Below are 17,303 nucleotides of genomic sequence, written 5' to 3' on the forward strand. Positions count from 1 at the left end.
AGCGAAGGCAACACCACGATGGTGGCCGGAGGATCGTGGTGGCAGTGACGGAGGAGGGTGGTGGTAGCGACGGTGGCAGGGAGAGAGACGAAAGAGTGACGCGACGATGACGGGAGGTGCAACACAAAGAGGGTTTGCCTTTGCCTTCGCCTTCGCGTGGTTGTAGTGGTCGGAGGTGGTCGGAGACTCTGGTGGCAGTATTGGAGAGAGAGAGGAAAGAGTTGCAGAGACGCGGGGAAGAAGAAGGGGATTCGCGAATTTGAAACCCTAAATAAACCCTATGGCTTCAGTTCCTTTAACAATCGAAGCCATATACCCCATTTTGGCATCGGGTCTTGCTAAACCGAGGCCAAACACCTAATGGCTAGCTCACTTTTTCAAAAATGCAGTCCCTTTTTGGCTTCGAGTCTTGCTGGACTGAGGCATATAGTTCTCTTTGGCATCGGGTTTGGGCGAACCGAGGCCTATAGCTCTCTTTGGCTTTGGGTGTTAGGTGAACCGAGGCATAAAACTTGGCTGGAATTGCAAAAATGCCACCGCGCCATTATATGCTTCAGTTTTTGGGTAACCGAGGCATATAAGGCGAGGTAAAAAGGAATTTCTGAAAAGATACATCGTGATATCATGAAAAGATACATATTCCCCACATCCCAAGCATCCAAATACTCGATCCACTCATGCAATTGCTCGAAAATTCAATCAATCATGCATCCAACATTCGTACACACACTATTAGACTACATTCATACAACTTTAATTACAGCATTGGCACCAAACATCATACTCATATCCACCATGGATAAACCAGAAATAAAAGGGAAGAAAATGGAAAATGTGTTTTCCAAACATAACGAAATTACAACAAAAATTAAACAACGTTTGCAGCTCCTTTAACCTTGATTCCTCCTTCCAATTGCACTCCAATTGTGGTTCAATTACAAGACCTTCTTCTAACCTTCTAATGCTCTCCTTGTTCTCAATTCCAATGCTCTAAAAATATTCCTCCACCAACCCTCATTATTATCCTCTATTTTTCTGCTCCCAATGCCTTTTTCAACCTTAAACTAATCATCAAAGGTCATAAAATGACAATTAATTTACTAAGTTAATACCCATAAACTTGGAGGTTTTTTTAGTCTGTGACGGCTAGGGTTTTTCTTAGCTTACAAAAATTTAAAAATGTGAAAAGAAGCAAGTTTGCGCTAGCCAAGATTCAAACTCACAACCCTCCAATTATTAAGAATATGCACAACCAACATGCCATCACATGATTCTTGATATTTTATGCACCCATATACTTAAACATCATGCCACGCGTTCATATGTGCATCATAAAATAATTAAATAATTTAATAACTCAATAATGGCACACACAAAACTCAAACCCAAATCCTCTCAACACAACTAAGTACTCTCAACTATTTGAGCTAGTATTATTCCACGTCTTCTCTCTCTGCATTAATTAATTTATGGATTCTCTCCCTCACATTTATTAAATAAATATTTATTTATTTATTTATTTTTCTCAAATCTTACGAACTTGGCTTAGGCGAGAGAAATGAAAAAGAAGCATTTTAATCGATGAAATTGCTTAAAATAGTAAGAAAAGTTGTATAGAGAAGAAGCAAACCTAAATTAATGATTGAATTTGTAAATCAATGTGCAAATCTTCAAGGAATCCACAACCAAGCTCACTATGCAGTCATGGAAATGAAATACCTCTAAAAGAATGCTTCTATTCTAAGGAAAACTGAGAAAATCTAAAGTTTAGTGTCGAATGTAATGTGTGTAGTTCGTCTTTTTTGAATATTACATCCTTTTTATGTTTAACTACCTAAGCAAATAACAACTACAAAAACACTACCTACAATAGGTCAATCCAATGCCAATAACAAGTCAAGTCAAGTTTAAGCAGTTTTGACAATGTACTCTTATTCCAGCTTCTACAAAGGGCAAGTTTTCATGTCAACATCCAAATGATGTCACCAATGAATGCAGATCAGGCAGCTCATCAAATTTGCCTCTTGGAAATCTTGACAAGCTAGTCCAAGTAAGTATGCTAGTTGGCTGAAGTTCCAACGTGGTAGTAGGTTCAGATGACTTGCTAAGGTTATGTTAAAATGCTTCTGCCATTTTTAATATTCAGTATTAACTTGGCAACATTCCCTCCTGTTAACTATATAAATACTTTACAGTAGTCACAATTGACTTCTAATTCTTCCAATTTGTTAGTTAGCTCATGTGAATTGAACAACTAAATAAAAACACAAAATTAGAACCTTGAACTTGCGCATGAGAATTTATTTACAAAATTTATCTATATGTAATATAGAAATAATGCCACCATAATAAAAGGTGAAACTCCTAAGATGCAATTAGTCTTTGGTTCTAAAAGTTAATATGCAAACCAAGAGTGAAATGAAGGCTAACGTAGGCTAGATTACTACTTAAGCTAAGCTACGAAAGTTTGACTATCTAAGAACTAATCTAAAAATGATCTAAAATTTGTTATTTAGAACAATTTTATAAAAATCAGAAAAATAACACTCTAAACTAAATTTACACTAAAAATTATGACTTAAGCATTAAAACAATCCTAAAAAGAGTCAAATGGTATAGAAAAATTACATCAAAATGAAACTTAACACACCTTTATTGTTGAACATATTTTCTTCATTTTCTTAGTTTTAACCTATGATTTTGTGATTTTGATGTTAGATATAGTTTTTAAATACAATTTCTATTTGATTTTAGTATTTGAATCATGTTCATAGCCTTTGCATTATATATTCTTTATTCGTAAGTCATTGTGACATTTCATCAAACACAAACACATGTTGCATTTTAGTTTTTGTTGTAGGCATTTCATCAAATGGGTTGCATTTTAGCATCTATGCATCATTTTAGCAAGTTTTAAACCTTAGAATAGATTTCATATAATTTTTTAATACATTGCAGGCATTCATATCTCATTTTATGCATTGTAATTCACTTTAGCAGATTAAACCTTATCATTCACACTATTTTGGACCAATTTTGAGTTTAGACATAGAAATATTTCCATTCATCTTCTCATTTGCATTAGGATCATTTTAGTGTATTTTAAAGTTTTATTTCAAATTTTCCCCCATTGTTTTACATTAAAATTAGTTTTACACATTTTCATTCACTCAAAATTTTGCACTCTCCTTGAATTGATACGTCGGTTGATTTCCTACTACATTAAGGAGAAAATCGAGTTTTTCATGAACTAAATTAAATCTTGTTCATCATACTCAAGATTATTATTATTTTTTATATAATATTAACTTTTTTTCACCATAATTAATGTGTTTTTTAATAATTTATTCCAAAAGCTTAGTGAAAGTCGTAATTTACTCCTAAGAAATTTGATTAACCAGTAGAACATCACAATATATGTTAAGAGTAATTCAAGTATGAGTATAAGCTCTACATTGGATAGAAATAACAAAGTTAAATGCCATCTAAGAAAAAAGACCTATAAACCCAATGCCTTGAGGATTAAAACTTGTGTCAATTTTTTATGTAGAATATATTCAAGTTAGTGGATTCGACTCAAGTCATATATATATATATATATATATATATATATATATATTCCTAATGAACCTCTACGAAAAAAAACATTTGTGGTATAGAGCCAATAATTCTTCTTCATGACCGACTTAGACCGTTATTTTTCTTAACTTTTGCCTCATTCAGTATATTCTTTACATGCTAAAATGTACTACTTTTCTATAACAATGTGAAACGTGTTGTGGTATAACGAATCCCAAATTGATACAAAAATGTGAACATCGGATAATAGATGTAAAAACACTAATATTAGTATTATATATATATATATATTTAAAATGGTTAAATATTTTTTTGTTCTTTTATTTTTAGTAAAAATTGTAATTATCTTTTCTTTGAAACTCTTGTTCAATTTAGTTCCCTAATTTTAAAATTACGTGAGTTTAATTCTTTTAACAAAATTTTGTTAAGTTTCTTTTTTACATTTTAAACGAATTTCAGGATAACATTTGAGTTTTTTTACACTGTTCTATACTTCTTCACTTTAATGTTAGTGGAGAAATGCATTTGAAATTTAGTTAAAAGGTATTAAATTCATGTATTTACAAAGATAAAGACTAAATTAATTCAAAATTTTGAAAATTGACTAATTTCAATTTTTATCAAAGTTAAGTAACAAAATCATATTTAACCTAATTTAAAAGAAGTAAAATATATTTTAGAAAAGTTAAATTTAAAAAATTTAATCATTAAAAATTAGTTGAAATAATTTTAACTAAATGGTAGTGGAATCAGGTCATTATTGCCTATAAAATATTTTTTTTGTTGAATTCTTAGTCAACCGGTGGTTGCACGTTAATCCTATCACTGAATTACAATTTCTGAAGGATATTATCTTTTCCATTTTCATTGTTTGAGTTCAAACTTTGGAAATGGCTGAAGTTGTTCTTGAATTAGTGCTTGAAAATTTGAGTTCTCTTGTTGGAAATGAGTTGTCTCTTTTTCTAGGTTGCCATGATGACTTGGAAAGACTTGCCAATTTACTTACTACCATCAAGGCAACTCTTGAAGATGCTGAGCAGAAACAATTCTCAGATAGAGGAGCTATACAAAGTTGGCTTTAAAACCTGAAGGATGCAGCTCTCACTGTTAGAGTAAGTTTATAGTTAGTCAAGGTAACCATATGTGGTTACCTTCTATAAGTCATGAAAGCTATTTAAATAGGTTTCCCCTCTTGTGTAAAGTAAGTTGATTCAAATAGTTTTATGAATAATAGAAGAAGTTTTCCATATCTCACCTGTTACCCTAGCTCCTTTCCTTCCTAATATGTTTCTTCATGTTCCAAAGTTCTTCCCTTTTCTTCTGCCTCTGTTGCAGCCATGGAAGCACCCACGCTTCTAGGGTTCTGTCTAAATCTCCTCCAAACCCAATATGGCATGATAGCAGATTCATGACATGCCCTGCTTCCGCTTTCTTCTTTCTTTCTTCAAATCTTATTACTTTCTTGAACAATGACAGACAAAAATGTTACAGATCAAGATCCTGCACAACAAAAGATATCATATCAGATCCTTAACCCCTGCAGTCCATACTACCTTCACCCAAGAGAAAACCCTAGACTTGTTCTTGTAAGTCAGCCCTACAATGAGACAAATTACTCTTCCGGGAGTAGAAATTTGAAACGTTGTCTTATTTCTAAAAACAAGATCAAATTTGTGGATGGTAGTATCAAGGTTTCTAAAAGAGAGGATCCCATGTACGATGCATGAGAAAGATCAAACATGTGGTCTTATCTTGGATCATAAAGACTTTTTATCCCCACACATAGCTGAAAGTGTGATTTATGTAGAAAATGGCAAGGATCTTTGGGATGAACTAAAAGAGAGATTTTCCAAGTCAAGATCTCTGACCTTCTGCAAGAAATTCACTCTATTCATCAAGGTGAAAGGAACATCACTCAGTTTTTCTCAGATTTAAAGATTTTGTGGGGTAATTGGAGTCTTTGAGACCCATACCACACTGTAGTTGATACATGTAGTGCAAGTGTGATCTATCCAGAAGTTCAGTGAAATACAAGGAAGTAGAGTATGTAATTTGTTTCCTAAAAGGCTTAAATGATAACTACAATCATGTATGTACCCAAGTATTGTTAATGGAGCCTCTTCCTAATATCAATCGTGCCTTCTCTCTTATAATACAACAAGAAAGACATATTAATGGCAATCTTGGCTATAGCAGTGAAAATAAAACTATTGTTAATGTTGCGGACAGACAAAGTGGTTGGAAATAGCAAGATCAGAATGGCTGGAAACAATCAGAACAAAACAACTGGAAACCACAGGGACATGGTAATGGTTGGCGAGGACAGAGTAGAGGGAGAGGAAGAAATCTTAAAACTAGGACGCAATGTTCCTATTGTCATAAAATGAACCACGCCATTGATGAGTGTTATTCCAAACACGGGTATCCACCCTAGTTGAGGCAGAGACAAGGATTATGCTAATCAAGATAAAGAAAGCAACAATCAACCTACATGCAACCTTAATGTCAGAGAATACTTTGCATAGAGTGGAACTTAGAAAGGTAAACAAGACTCTGTTGGATTTACCCCTGAGCAGATACAAAAACACCTACAAATCATTGAACTAACAGATAAACTAGGGCACATCATAAATCAAGTGTAAAGAAATAATTCTGACATTAATGATCATGCTCTCCAGCAAGGTAAAAATTCATGGATTTTGGATACTGGTGCTACTAACCATGTTACATATACAAAAAGGAACATTTTGTCACCTTTCATAAAATCAAGCTTGTACGCATAAAATTACCTAATTCATATACTATTACTGCATACTTTGCTGGAATAGTTCAATTTTCAGAAAATTTTGTTATCTCTATATTCCTGATTTTACCTTTAATTCGATATCTATGCAAACCTTGATTAAAGATTTGAATTATATTGTAACTTTCTCTGCCAAGGCATGTCAGATACAAAGCAATTCTACCTTGAGGATGATTGGGCATGCTAGATTCATCAATGGTCTATATTACCTACAATCCTCTCCTACATCGCATAAGGATTTTGTTTTCCCTAGTCTAGCTTTGAATTGTACCAAGAATGAAATTAATCTGTGGCATTTTAGACTAGGACATCCTGGCAACAAAATTATTGAATGAATCTGTATCAATTTTCCCTATATATAAACTTTAAATGAAACTATTTGTGATATATGCCATTATGCTAAGCATCACAAATACTTCTTAAGCATTGTAGATATTTGAGGTCCTATGTCTGTCATATTTGTTCATGGTCACAAATACTTCTTAAGCATTGTAGATGATTTTAGTAGACATACTTGGGCTTTTATGTTGCATTCAAAAGGTGAAACCAGGGCTTTATTACAGAATTTTATTGCCTACGTTAAAACTCAGTATGGGAAAAATATTAAAACCATTAGATCTGATAATGGTCTCAAATTCAACTATACTAAATTTTATAATAGAAATGGCATAACTCATCAAAAAAGTTATGTGGAAATCCCACAACAAAATGCTATTATGGAAAGAAAACATCAACACATTTTGAATGTGGCTCGTAGCTTCATGTTTCAATCTAACATGCCTAAAGCCTATTGGACATATGCTATTTCTCATGCTATTCATTTGATTAATAGAATGCCTACTTTTGTTCTTAAAACTAGATGATCCTCCTACTTTTCTTGATTTAAAGGTTTTTGGTTGTCTTTGTTTTGCTTCTACTTTGGAAAATAATAGGACTAAATTTGATGCTAGAGTTAGAAAGGTTGTTTTCATTGGTTATAAAATAGGGGTAAAAGGCTATATAGTCTTAGATATCCAGCCTATTTCATAAACAAAAATGTTGTTTTTTACGACAATGGTTTTCTTGATTGCATTGGTATTTAAAGTAACACTATTCTTGCTATGCAAACTGACTCTAACATACATGTTGAGAATAATTCTACAACAACATCTGAACGAAGAGACCTTATAGAGTCCCTGCTAGAGGCTAACATTAAACATGTTCAGATTAGAAAGTCTGACAAAATTAGGAGCATTCCAAGTCACCTCAAAGACTATCATCATCAAGTCAAATTTTCTAACACTACTCACAGTTATGCACATTTCAAAAATGCTCTCAAAACACCCTATCCTATATCCATTGTTCTTTCATATCACTCTTTGTCTATAAAACAACTAACCTTTACTCTTGTCGTTTCCTTTACTAATGAACCACAATCTTATGATGAACTACACTCAACCTTAATGGATTAAAGCCATGGAAAAGGATATTCAAGCATTACAATTCAACAGTACTTGGGAGTTAGCTCAACTACCTAATGGAAAAACTGTTATAGGTTGCAAGTGGGTATATAAAGTTAAACACATGGCAGATGGAACCATTGAAAGACACAAGGCAAAGCTTGTGGCAAAAGGGTACACCCAACTAGAAGGCATAGACTTCTTGGATACCTTTTCTCCAGTGGCAAAGTTAACAATAGTCAGGCTTCTCCTTGCTCTTGTTGCAACTAAGAACTGGTATCTACAGCAATTAGATATAGACAATGTTTTCCTTCATGGGGATTTGAATGAGGAGGTATACATGACTCCCCCACCAAGAAGGCTGCAAAAATCCCTATATGGCCTGAAACAGGCCAATAGATAATGGTTTTCTAAACTCTCAACCTTTCTAATTTCTGTTGGTTTTATCTAGTCTCAATCCGACCACTCTCTTTTTATACAAAATAAATCTTGCAGCTTTATAAATCTTCTTTTGTATGTAGATGATGTTATTTTGACAGGAAATTCTCTAAAAACCATTGAACATGTCAAGACTCTTCTACACCAGGCTTTTAAAATAAAGAATCTAGGAAATCTCAAATATTTCTTCAGGTTTGAGGTTACTAGATCCAAGAAAGGCATACATTTATGCCAAAGCAAGTACACTCTAGATATTCTGAGCCAAACTACTATGATGGGTTGAAAACCATGCTCAACTCCCTATCTTAAGGACACAAAGGCCCTTTATGATGCTGTTGAGCTCCTGCCAGATCCTACTGTCTATAGAAGGCTCATAGAGAAGCTCCTATATCTCACTAATACTAGACCTGATATAGGTTTTTCCATTCATCTTCTCAGTCAATTTATGCAGGCTCCTAGTATCCATCACTATGTTGTTATACAACATGTCTTACGTCATATCAAAGCCAACCCTTCACAGGGATTGTTCTTTGCTGTTGACAACAACATCCAACTAAAAGGCCTTTAGTGATTCTAACTAGGGCACATGCCCAAACACTAGAAAATCCACCACTGGATTCTGCATTTTCCTAGGTTCCTCTCTTGTTTGATGGAAATCCAAGAATCAAGGAACAATCTCTAGATCCTCTACTGAAGTAGAATATCGTTCCCTAGCCACTACAGCTTGTGAAGTTCAGTTGCTGAGTTATCTTTTTCGTGATCTCCAAGTTGAACCCACTCACACTGTTATCATGTATTGCAACAATAAATCAGCTCGTCATATCGCCCACAACCAGAGCTTCAATGAGTGCACCAAACACCTTGACATCAATTACCATGTCGTCCTTGAAAAAGTACAAGCTAATCTCTTCCATCTTCTCCCCATACGATCTGAAGAATAACTCGTTGACGGCTTCACCAAAGTTCTTCATCGGTGATAATATCATACCATAACCTCCAAGCTTGGCCTATTGAACATCCATAGTCCATGTTGAGGGGGGATGTTAGAGTAGGTTTATAGTTAGTCAAGGTAATCATCGGGCCCATCTTGGTTGTCTAGCCCGCTGTCATCGGGCTCGTCCTGGTCATTATGCTCGTCCGGGTCGTCGAGTCCGTCCGGGTCATCAGGCTCGTTCGTGTCGCTTGACTTGATCTTTGACTCTGGCTTAATGTAGTATTATTTGGGGGGCTAACCCACCTTAGCCCTAGCCCTAACCCACTAGAGAGGGGGCTTTGGGGGCTAGGGCTTTTTTTTGGCCCCCTCATTTGGGGCCCCCCTAAAAGGGGGCTTTATGAAGAGTAGGCCAGGGCTGGCCCATGGGCTATGGGTCAAATGGACACCTCTAGATCTGTGGATGGCTAATGGGTTTATTTCATCCAGTGAAATATTAGATGCTGAAGATGTGGGTGAAAGTGTGTGGAATGAATTGTACTAGAGATCATTTTTTAAGGATATCAAGACAGATGAGTGTGGCAAAGTTAAAGGTTTCAAGATGCATGATCTTGTTCATGATCTTGCACAATTTGTTGCAACAGATGTTTGCTGCGTTTCAACACACAATCATGTAGCTACTTTGTCTGAAAGAATCCACCATCGCTCAATGTATATAGTGGATTCAATCCAGTTACATCAACGCAATTATTAGAGGACCTACATAAGACTGCCACCTCCTTATTATGACAACCAATTATCTAATGATGTATTGAAATGTCATTCTTTACGGGTTCTTCTCTACCAATCGGGGGAACCATTGCGCCTCCCATCTTTAATTGGTCATTTAAAACACATAAGGTATCTAAATCTTTCTTTCGGAATGTTCCAAACTCTTCTAAAATCAATATGTACATTATGGAATTTGCAGATATTGAAATTAGACGATTGTGAATATCTCGAAAATTTGCCTGACAATTTGGTACACTTAAAAGGTATGCAACAGATATCTTTGAAATGTTGTTACTCCTTGTCAAGCTTTCCTGCTTATGTAGGGAATTTGACATCCTTAAGGATTTTAAGCGCGTTTATTGATGCCAAAAAAGCCAACATGTTTAGTAAGCAACTAAATAATTTGTGGTTATCATGGAGCAGTTATGACCAAGAGTTTGAGTTACATGAAAATGTTGAGGATATTCTTGAAGTGCTTCAACCTTTCTACAAGGATATCAAGGGAGGGTGAGGGAAAACATGTTCCCACACCTTTCTACACTTGAAATCATTGAATGTCCTAAACTACTGAGTGCATCAGTAGGTTTTGAATGCTTTACTTATGTTAAGGTTTTACTGAGCAAAAGTTGTAGAGAAGAAGTGGAAGGCGTGCACAAGGCTTTAAAACATATGACTACTCTGAAGAACTTAACCTTAGATGATCTTCCAAATCTTGAAACCTTGCCTGATTGCATTGAAAACCTTTCCTTACTTTAGAAATTGACCATCCACCACCACTGTTCTAAGTTGTGGTGTCTTCCAACTTGCCTAAGCCGCAGTTTGGAACATTTGACAATTTGTGGTTACACTCACCCCGAGTTAGAGAAGCGATGTGAGAAAGAAAAAGGAGAAGAATGGCCAAAAATAGCTCACATTCCCCATTTCAATATTTTCACGTGGAGGTGAACATTTGGGTCCTATCCCTTCCTACATCTCTACATTGCTAAGTTTTTCTAACTTGCTTTTTGGATCCCTTTTGGTGTTTTTATCAATGTAGTTAGAAAGTGGATGATGGAGTCACACATGGTTTGATAGTCATATTCACTCGATTCCTGAAACCATAACAAGGCTTCATCTGCTAAACGCTTCTAATGTTCTTCCTCAGAAAATGGTGTGCCATTTGTGCACTGTGTATTGAATAAAATTCATAAACTCCTCAGTTTTAATGAGTGTGTTGACAATGAAGAATGGTTATAAAAATGTCTATTGTTTATGCAAAAGCTAACTTATGCATATTTGTTAGATATGTATAAGTCATGACAGAAAGAAGAAAGGATGCATACAAAAATGCCTAAGAAATGTTTGTTGAAAAACAATTCAAAGAGAGCTTGCTTGCTTATTGATTTAATAGAACCTTTGTTAAATATATAGAGTACAATGTCTCATCATATAGAGGGAAAGGTAAAACCTAATAAAACATAATATTTGATATTAATAAAAGAGAATCAAATATATGATATTTCTATCAATATAAATGAAAGCAAGAGATATATAATACTTTTATCCCCTCTCAAGGTGGGCATGAAGATTGTAAAGACCCAACTTGGATATAGCAACCCGGAAAGTAGAATGATGTAAAGACTTAGTAAACATATTAACAAGTTGACTTTTAGAAGGAACTCGGAGAAGCTGAATAAGACCATAAACAAGCTTTTGTCGAATAATGTGGCAATCAAGTTCTATATGCTTGGTTCTATCATGAAAAGTGGGATTTTTGGCAATGTGAATGGCAGAATTGTTGTCACAAAAGGCAGTGTAGGGAGTGGGAACAAAAAAATGCAAATCCTAAAGAAGGTATTGAATCCATTGTAGTTCACATGCTAGGGATACCAAGGCGCGATACTCAGCCTCAGAAGAAGACCGTGAAACAGTGGTTTGTTTCTTAGACTTCCAAGCAACCAAAAAGGTGCCTAAGAAAACACAATATTCAGAAAACACATGTTGCCCAATCAGAATAAAAAAATGCTTTAATTTTAAGAGAGATATTGGATTTATACAAAAGGCCATATCCAGGAGCATTTTTCAAGTAGCGAATGATCCGTAAAGCCTACTACATGTGTGGTTTACGCGGAGAAGAAACAAATTGGTTAAGTTGTTGGACAGCAAAACTAATATTAGACATGGTGTTATTAAAGTAAAGTAATCGTCCAATTAGACGCCGAAAGGAAGAAGGATATGGTAGAAGAACTCCCTCGTCGACATGAAGTTTGATAGAAGGATCAGATGGCATTGGTGCAGGTTTACATCCAAGCATCCCTGCCTCTGAAATGAGGTCCAAATAGTATTTCCTTTGATACTAATCCATCAAGAGAACGAGAAACTTCAAGGCCCAAAAAATACTTGATAGAGCGAAGATCTTTAATATTAAATCTAGAAAAAAGATGAGCTTTTACATTATTAATTTCATCAATGCTATTGCCAATGAGAACCATATCATCGATATAAACCAATAAAGCAGTAATAACATAAGCATATTTCTTCACAAAGAGAGAGTGGTCAGCAGAGCTTTGTGTGTAACCAAGAAGAAGTAGCTCTAAAGTTAATTTTTTATTTCAATTACAACTCACTTGTTTTAAACAATATAGAGACTTGTTAAGCTTACAAACAAGATTTGGCTGGGGAAGAAAAAAGACTAGGTGGAGGCTTCATATAGATCTCTTAATGTAAGTCTCCATGGAGGAAAGCATTATCAACATCCAACTGATGAATAAACCAATCAGTAGCAGTGGTCAAGGCTAAAAGAATGCGGACAATAGTAAGTTTAACAACAAGAGAGAAAGTTTTGATATAATCAAGCCCTTTGGCTTGAGTAAAACCCTTAGCCACCAATAGTTCTTTAAACCTATCAACTATGCCATCTGGTTTATGTTTGAGTTTGTAAACCCAGCGGCAACCAATTGGCTTGTTGCCTGAAGGAGGAGGAACTAAAGTCCAAGTCTGATTTCTGTCAAGAGCATGTAACTCAGCATCCATAGCCTGTTTCCAGCAGTCGTGTTGAGTGTAACATCCCTACTGCAAATTACTTAGTTAAATAAAACAATTAAGAATTTGAAATTCAAACATCACGATTTTCTTTTTATTATTCCCAAACGCGGGAAAATTTAAAATATTATTCAATGCGCCAAAATTTGATTAAAGCTAAAGTAACATCCGACAAAACCAAAAAAGACATAATTTATTTCCTAGCTCAAGTCTCCAAGCTATCCCTGTAAGACACGGGAAAATTAATTAATTAAATAATTAATTAATTAATAAATGTGGGTAGAAGGCGCATTTATGGCATCATTTATTGTTTAATATGATGTGCAAAAGTATTAGCTTAAGTGGTTGAGAGTACTTTGATTGTGTGAGAGGGCTTGGGTTCGAGTCCTAGGTATGCCAATTATGTATGTTGTTTTATTATTGATTTTTAATAATATGTATGAATATGGAATTGGTATTGTAAACTTACATTGATTGGAGTGTATCACAAAATGTGAATTGGCATAGTGGTAGTGCGTTGGCCTTATGAGTGGAGGGTCACGGGTTCAAACCTTGTTGGGCATAAAGTAGGCTATATTTTTGCTAATTCTACCATGGAGTGGAGTTGAAAGGGAAAAGGTAAAAAAAACATCAGAGAGAGGAATGGACAAAGGGTTGAAAAACCTTAGTGAACAATGAATAAGAAATTAAAAACATAATTAAACCCATTTTTCGTTTTAACCTTTAAACCCTTAATTAAGACACCTATAAAGAAAAGAAGGGTTTTGGCAGTGTTGGGAATTGGCTTTTGAGAGGAGCACGGGTTTGAGAGGGTGAATTGAGTTTTGGGTGTGCAAGGGCTGAAGCAAGAAGGGATTTTGAATCAAGGGGGTCCTGTCTTCACAATTTTTGAGCACTTATTCCAAGTTAGGGGAGTTGTATCTTTTGCGTGTGTAACTTGCATGAATTGTATATGATTATGTATCTTTATAATCTCGATTTCAATTTGTATGGTATGAATTCTGGATTATGTGCAATGTGGTTCAGAATTGGCTAAGTTGTGGTTGGTTGCAAAACCCTTTCATGTGTTATTGGTTTGAGAATGAGGGTTTTGGGTATGGAATGGTTAGAGATGATTCAATCTCAGATTGGGATATTTTAAATGGATGATATAGGACCTGTTCAAATGATTGTTGGGCATTATTTGTGCTTGGTAATGTGTAATTGTATTATGGAATGTTTTGTTGTACGAATTGGGCAAGGTTGGGTGAATTGAGTCCGTGATCAGACTTGAAACCCTGCAAGTCTCACCTAAGCGGGTCCATCTCGCCTAAGCGAGAGTTGTAGAGTGGTTGATTACTCATCTAGGCGAGGTTTGGGTGTGGTTTTGGGCGAATGTGTGGCTCGCCCAGGCGAGGGGATCTCGCCTAAGCGAGATAACGTAATGTTGTGGCTGTTTTAAGCTCGCCCAAGCGAGGTGAACTAGCCTAAGCGAAGTTGAGGACTTAACTTGGGTGAGAGGCTCTGGCTTGAGTGAGTTTGTGTGGATTTCTCATGTTTGAATGATCTTGTGTGTGTGGAATGACTACATTTCTTAAATATAGGAAGTATATGCATGTGTTGTGGTGTGTGGGCTTGAAGGACTAAGTCCAATAGGGGTCTGGGATGTGCTCAGTGGTTGGACACATGATGAGCATGGAACTCGTTGAGTTCCCGTCGACTACTAATGGGCGACGAGTCCTTGGTATGGTGATTGCATACGTGTCAGGGTCCAAGTTATGAGACTTGGATGTTTATACTATAGGCGAGGAGTCTGTAGGGCAGGACTATGAGCGGGATAGGCTCACAGAGTTGGACCACGAATGAGTTAGTTTCGTGGGAGCACTGGGAAGTCCCAAGACCTAGTTCATGCATATGACTCATGAAGGACTATGAGGTCATGGTCGGGTGTTTTGAAAATTATGAGATTTGTATTTATGTTATGTTGGGTTGGGAAACATGTTTATTTTATATATCTGTTTATATTTTTATTATGCATAGCTCACCCTATCTGTGTGTGTATGGCGATGATCGAATAATTTGTTATCCAGGAGCAGATGATTTGACAAGTGAGTCAAGAGATGCCTAGAGACGGAGAGCATGTGCTACTTGGAATTTTGAAAGAAACTTTATTGTTTTGATTTTGATGTAAATATTTTTATGTTGAACTTTAATAACGTTTATGTATAACGATATTGTACATTCGGATTATGTATGGTATCAGTTATGGTTTTAATTTTCCCGCGTTTTGGGGAAATGGTATTATATTAAATGTGGTTTTTATTTTAATTCGGAATTTATGTATTTAAATATTAGTAATATTCTTAAGGGATGTTACAATCCCTCTCTTCGTCTCTATGCATTGCTAGCATCACTTGTAATATAATCTACTCCCATGTAACGAATCACACGATCATCGTCAAACACAAACAGAAAGGGTGAGCTTATAATGAAAATAACACGTACATTAATAATATCAATTACCCAACTAATTTAGTCTAGTTAGTTCTTGGCCAAGACGTTAATACCCCAAGGCTTTTCAACATTCAAATCTCACAAATAGTTAGCCTTGGATTTAGGATTTATGATGCTCACACGAACCGGTCCGCTCATGGTCCTGCCTCTACGAACCTCCCCGCTTGTAAGACCCGAGAAATTTAAATAATTAAATAAATCATTATTTAATAAATGCGGGTCATGGGAGCCTTTATGACATTTAATGTGGGTTGTTATGACGTGGAACAGTACTAGCTCAAGTGGTTGAGAGTACTTAGTTATGTTGAAAGGACTTGGGTTTGAGTCCTATGTATGCTAATTGTATGCTATGTTAATAAGTGTAATATTTTAATGTTATGTTTGAACTAAGTAGTGATAATGTAATCCTAAAATTATAGGAATTATCACGAAACATGAATTGGTTGAATTGGTTATGCATTAACTTTGTAATTGAGTGGTTGTGGGTTCAAACCTTACTAAGAACGAATTTAAATTTCTTTTTGCCAAAATTTCCTTTGGCATGGAGATGAAAAGGCATAAAACCCTAGCTGCCAAGGGAGGCAACTTAGTGGGCTGGGAGACAACCAATAATGGTCTTTGAATGGTCATTAACACCTAATTCAAAGCCATTTTCGTTTCCCCTATCATTAACAAGCATTAAGGCTTAGTTAAGGGTCTAATTAGAGATTTTTTGGGTGAAGAAAGAGAGAAAAACGTGAAGGGGTAAAGAAAAACGAATTTGATAGTGGAAAAGAGGGTTTGAAGGTGAGTGTTATGTGGAAATTGATAAGAGCATCAAGTATACTGGGAGAAGGCCAAGGTTGGACTAGTGGTGGCACAATCGAAGTCTTGATTCCTCCATTTATAGCAAGGATTAACAGGTTAGGGGAGTTCCTTCACGTATATACATGCTTTATGATTGTTTGGTATTGTAATGTATAATCATGATGCCCTGCATAATCCCAAATCGTGGTGTTTTCGAGTTTCTGGAAAAATTTCCAAAAACTGCTTGGTGGATTTGAATGTGCCGCCATGCGACGCATGAGTAATAACCCAATTCTGGGTTTTTTTGTGATGAACCGCCTGGCGGCAAGGGTGACTCCACCAGGTGATGCGAACATTGTGAAAAATGCTATTTTTTCGTACTTTTCGCGCAGCAAGAACGTCGGGCGCAACTTTGATACTGCCAGGCGCCAAGCTTTGATTTTCTAAGCGCTAGGCACCACATATTTTTCTGGTTTGTGTAGTTTTCATAAAATTGCGTTTCCCGATTCGTTAGTCGTTGATGTAGGTGAAATTTTGACAGGAGATTTATAACATGTTGTTCTTCACTTTGAACGGTGAAGATTGGAATTTGATGTCTGCAGCTAGAGATGTACATCACTAATGATTGGTTGTTTTAATTCCCTAATAATATGATTATCAATGGATGATTAAGTGTGCTTAAGTGCTGGTCTGGCCTTGATTGAAGAATATATATATATATATATATATATATATATATATATATATATATATATATATATATATATATATATATATATATATAGATGAGTGATTGATGAGTATGTTTTAGTAGTGCTTGCTGAGCCATGTTAAATATATGAACATATATATGTTATCTCGAATGTGATGTTATAAGTGTGTGAATAAGGCCACTATTGATGATATCACTATGACCGAGTGTTGCATGATCATGACAGGTTTTGGGAAAGTATGGGAACATGATAATCATACTTTAAATGTAATGGAATTGCGAGGGCATGCAGAATAAGTATATAACTTTCATTGTGTCTTTTGTGGGGTA

At 35.5% G+C, this 17,303-nt stretch overlaps 1 pseudogene; it reads left to right on the plus strand.

The window, feature by feature from the left end:
* Window positions 1–9,590: 9,590 nt before the first annotated feature.
* On the plus strand, window positions 9,591–10,906 carry LOC146883843 (disease resistance protein RGA2-like; annotated as a pseudogene).
* Window positions 10,907–17,303: the final 6,397 nt, after the last annotated feature.

This window comes from Vigna unguiculata, chromosome 9 (genome assembly GCF_037176805.1).
Source record: "Vigna unguiculata cultivar grain cowpea cultivar isolate G323 ecotype 2 chromosome 9, ASM3717680v1, whole genome shotgun sequence".
NCBI lineage: Eukaryota > Viridiplantae > Streptophyta > Magnoliopsida > Fabales > Fabaceae > Vigna > Vigna unguiculata.